Source organism: Vitis vinifera, chromosome 6, assembly GCF_030704535.1.
Source record: "Vitis vinifera cultivar Pinot Noir 40024 chromosome 6, ASM3070453v1".
Taxonomy (NCBI): Eukaryota; Viridiplantae; Streptophyta; class Magnoliopsida; order Vitales; family Vitaceae; genus Vitis; species Vitis vinifera.
Window position 1 is genome coordinate 12673783 of NC_081810.1, and position 5356 is coordinate 12679138.

At 36.4% G+C, this 5356-nt stretch overlaps 1 long non-coding RNA gene across 1 annotated transcript; it reads left to right on the plus strand.

Annotated features, from left to right (window-relative positions):
- Positions 1-2174: 2174 nt before the first annotated feature.
- LOC104879670 (uncharacterized) lies at positions 2175-3265 on the plus strand. The gene is made up of 3 exons (XR_786079.3): positions 2175-2230; positions 3033-3101; positions 3191-3265. It is a non-coding gene; the product is annotated as an uncharacterized LOC104879670 (long non-coding RNA).
- Positions 3266-5356: the final 2091 nt, after the last annotated feature.

The window sequence follows — 5356 nt, forward strand, 5'->3', positions numbered from 1 at the left end:
ACTCGACATTAAGGCCAGCCAAGAACTTGAAGATCTGATTGTCTTCCATGGTCTTCTTATGATGAAGTCCATCCTCGACAGATTTCCACTCATAGGTGTTGAAGAGGTCAAGGTCTTGCCAGATCCGCTTCAAGGAGTTGAAGTACTTTGTGACATTGTCCTCCCCTTGTTGTATCTCACCAAGTTTAAGGGTTAATTCAAAGATCTATGATTGATTCCCTAAATCAGAATACATTTGATTTACATTCTCCCAAAGCTCTTATGCTATTGGATAGCACATGTAATTAGAGCTAATGTCTTCTTCCATAGAATTCACAAGCCATGTCATTACCATGGAATTCTCAGCATCCCATATAGAATAGTTCGGATCATCCACTGCAGGAGCCTTCTTTTCACTCGTTAGGTAGCCCATCTTTCCACGTCCTCTGATGTACATCCAAATTGATTGAGACCATCTCAGAAAGTGGTCACCATTCAAGCGAATCGTGGTGATTTGGACAGAGTGAGATTCCGAGGTGGTAAGACTGATTTTTGAAGAATCAGTGATGATAGGATTGTTCAGAGAAGGTCGAGGAACAGTAGTGGACTCGTTTGAAATATCCGACATGGTTTCAGAGAATAGGGATTGAAAGAGAGGAAGAAGGAGGATTTCGGCAAGCAAATTGCTAGCTCTGATACCAAGTTGAAGAATAGGGTTTCATGGGAATAATTTTCTTTCATTGAGATTATTCTTTTATAGAGTTTACAGCATATACAAATCCTTCAAATTAGGAAACTAAATCACTGATTAAAAGGAAAGAATAACTCCTAACAATTACTTTCCTAAAAATACAAAGATTGACAACTAATAAATAACTCAATAATTACTTTCCTAAAAATACAAAGATTGACAACTAATAAATAATTTACAGCTTTACAAAGTTATTTCTTTCCATATCAGTTTCGGTTTTCCAACATAATCACGCTAACATATAATATTTAAATAACAAATATTAGTTGTTATTTTCTTTAATAACGGGGAATCCACCCTAATGTCAAGACATTTATCTTGACTACTAGTGAATAAACTTTGGGTGACATTGGCTCACCCCTTTGCTCTACACCATCTAAATATTAGGGAGGTTCGAATTTAGGACCTCTGGTTCATTGCCAGAGGGCACTATGGCTGAGCTACACCTTTTGGGACTAGCTCTTATCAGAATATTTTCTTATGTGTGGCATCTGATTTTAAAAACTGAATTGACTTTCCTTCATTATCACAAGCATCTTGTCTTTTTGTTCTTTTTTTGGTCTTAACTAATTTTTTATTTGAAGATAGGAGATCATTCTGAAAGAGTGATGTTCAATTCTCTCAAAGAATTCTATTATTCAATTTCTTTTCTTTTGTAATTGTTTTTTTGGGGGCGGGTAGGGGAATAGAATCTTACTTACTTCAGGCACTTGGGGTTAAATCATTGATGAGTTGATTTGATTTCTATTGCTGCTTACAAATTATCTAGTGCTCCCAATATTTGTTTGGTTTTGCCATGCATTAATAATGCGTTAGTGGATAATACTGGTATTTGCATAAAATATTATGGCCTTTAAGTATTGACAATTTGCTCGAGGCATGCTCTCTCTTTCTCTCTCTCTCCCTCTCTCTCTCTCTATCTCTTCTTTCTTCTTATTTTATATATACTGTAAATCTAAATCAGATCTGGTTAATACCAATATGAGTTAGGCAAACCATCTTGGTATTAGCTCATACTCCATAATCTATGTGTTTTTAGTGTTGTCTATTTCTCATTCTTACTATCAATTTTGATTTGTTGAGAAATGGTGTTTTAGACTCAAATATATGTGTAATATGGAAGGGCTAAAGACAAATTCCACGGCACTTGTTGCACTTGCAGAGTATACTGGTGAGTTAGTATCTACCTCCATTCTGGGTCTCTATTATTTGATTTAGCCAATCAAGGTGTTGATATGGCCAAAACATTGACATTTTATATGCTTGATGGGTTATTATGAGATTTTTAACCTTCCCTTTGGTGTTGGAAATGTTGTATTTGTGATTCTAAAAATTAGGATTGCTTCTTCATATGCTTGTTTTACATTATCTTTTTCCTATTTGCATTGTGAATTTTGTTTAATTTCTATAGAACTTTGTTTCTATTTTCCAGAATGTGACATTTGTTCGTGCTTGAACACACTACAGTTTCTCAACAAGAAGAATCAAACCCTCAATGTGGTAAGAAATGATGCTGCTGTGGTCTTGTGAAATATTCATTATTCAAGTAATCTCCTAGATGAAATAGAAGGTCTGGAAAAAGTCTCCATTTTTCAGTTAAAATAGATGTACTAATTTAGTTGCTGGTGATTTGTGGGTTGAGACACATAACTTAGCCATGGAGGAATGAAATCACTTTCTAGAGTTGAAGCATGGAGTATAAAGAAACTGCTACACCTCTATCCTAGTTGTTCTCATCAATTATTATCATTTTATTTCATGTGGGAATACCCTGGCTTATATGTGTAAAGAAAGAGGGGAAAAAAAAAATACAGTGTGACTTCAGTTACATTATAGAATCTCAGTTAAATTGGAATGAGGACATGTTTAGCACAGGGGTTGTGCCTTATTAATAAATGCATGCTTGGTTGAATTTTACTACCCATTTAAAGAGATTTGTGTATCTCTACTGTTACAAATTGTCTTCAAAATTTTTTTGTGACTTTCAGAAAGGCTCCCTTTGACATCCTCAAATCAATTGCAACCATTTAAAGGCCATATTTTTCCAGAAGGCTTTCGTTGTAAAAGTTTACCTAAGAATCCTGGTCCTGCTGTTGGTCATTCACCTTTGAGAATGCCTGTTCAGCTACCATCTTGCTTTTAGTTTAGGGCTTCCAAGAATGGAGTAATCCATTTCACAGGAAGAAATCAATGATGTGTGAGTGGCAGTAGTCATGTTTCTAGAGAATTTCTAATCCATGTTTCTTCTCTTTATGTGATATCATGCCAACTTGATTTATTAATATGCTTTTCATGGTGTCAGTTTGAGATCAGTTCCCAAGTGGTAGGTCAAAAGGACATGTCTAGAAGCATCTTTGATATCTGGAAAGAGGTAACTTAAAGTGAAAGTATCAAGCACTCTGCATCTTTACTACTTTGGCATTCATTTCCAGCATTCTTACCTTTGAGGACTGTTTTTAGATTTTTCAGAACAGAAAAATGAAGCGAGCAAAAAGATCTGATAATTGCTGCAATGGTATGTCCAATGGATTTAACAAGACAAAAGCCTAAACCTCTTCCATCTCTTCTTTCTTCTCTTTTCCCTCATTTGTCTAAACGCTAGAATCACAAACTTATAGTTTCAACATGGTATTAGCGCACGATCATAGTATTTCCCCTAGATTTTCAAGACAATTAAAAGAATTAGAAAAAAAAAACCCTGTCAGCATGCTTGCAACATGATGGTGTCATGTTGATATCATCATCTTGAGTGGAAATTTGCAGGCCGATCTGTTATATTTCTGGTAACTGATGTTTTGGAACTGGTTTTGAGGTTATTTGATTGACATTTTGATTTTTTTATTTTTTATTTTTGATATTTTGGCCCTTATTCTTGGATTTGAAATTTAGCACTATTTGGATAGATGTTTTTAGTTCAAGTTGGTCTTGCTGATTTCCTAATTTATTTTATTAGTTATTTTGTTATATGTTTATTTATTTATTTTTCTGTGCATTTGTGAATGTTCTCTTTTGGTCTAAGAAGGTTTATATTATGTTTCTGGACTATTGAGGGTTGATTAGTAGTGGTGTGCTTGGTTTAGTTGCATTGGACAAATTGTTTTTTATATTTAGGATGAAAGGGAGTTCAACTTTTTATGCTTCAAAGTGTTTGGATCCCTTAAAATTTAAAATTTTTCATGGCTAATGATAAGTAACACCTTCTCAGGTATGATGGAATACTAAAGTCAACATTTAAAAATTTAATGGTGTTAATTATGTTGCTTGGGCTCGTACTTTAGTTTTTCTACATGGAAAAAGGAATTGATGTTAGAAATATGTGAATTCCTTAATTTTAGGGAAAAGAGACGCCAAAAAAGTGACTCACGGTATACAATACCTATACACCCACCACAAAAACGGCCAAAAAAGAAGAGAAACACCCAGCTGGCCCAACAAACAACCTTAGCTAGAACCCAACCAATCAATAAAACTAACTATAGTTAGAGGGCAATCAACTATAAACAACTTGGCCTTTGACCAAAGAGAAAGAACAAAAGAGTATTTGAGTCTCGGGATTGACAACACATCATCCTTGAAGGCCAATCTATTTCTCGCCTTCCAAACCATCCAAAAAATGTAAAGAGGAGCTGCTCTCCACACCTTCTTATGCTTTTTGCCCACAAAAGAACCATGCCAACTAAGGAGAGTCTCTCTAACTGATGAAGGCAGCACCCATGACAGCCCAAATAAATGGAAGAGCAAATCCCATAAGACCCTTGTTTTTGTACAATGTAGAAGAAGATGGTCTATGGTCTCCTCTTTCTCAAGGCAAATAAAACATTTATTTGCCAAGGCCCATCCTCTTTTTTGAATAAGATTCAGGGTTAAGGCTTTGCCCTATGTAGCCTCCCATGCAAAAAAGCTAATCTTAGGTTGCACCCACACATTCCAAATGCAACTAGAAGGAAACAAAGAAGGGCAACCTACTTCTAGAGCAAGGTAGAGGGACTTGACTGAGAACTTTCCACTCTTTGTTTCGGTCCAAAACACCATATCATCCACATCTTTATGCACTCTCTTCCCATGAAGCCACTCCAAGAATCTTTCTGCCTCCTCCACCTCCCAATCATTGAAGGCTCTTGAAAAATAGGGATTCCAACCCCCCTGAGCCAAGGGGTCCCAAATATCCGCCACCCACGCTTCCTTATCAACAGACAAAGCAAACAAAGAAGGGAATGACACACACAAAGTGGAATCCTCACACCATCTATCCCTCCAAAATTCACCCTCTGCCCATTACCTATAAGGAATAAAATCCTAGAGCCCACAAAATCCCAATCCATCCTTATTCCTTTCCAAAGCCCCACACCATGCACCTCTCTCACTTCCCGAGAGCACCATCCCCCTCTTTCTTCCCCATACTTCCTTCTAATTACTTGATTCCACAAGGCCTCTCTCATTTGCGAAATGTCAATTCCATTTACAAAGAAGAGCCTTAATAAGATTGGATAGGCATTTGACCCCCAAACCCCCTTTCTCCTTACTTAAGCACACCAACTCCCATATTACTAATGTGGCTTTTGCTCCAAATTACCACCTCTTAAAAGTAAATCCTTTTGAATTTGCTCTAGTCTCCGTCTAATTGAG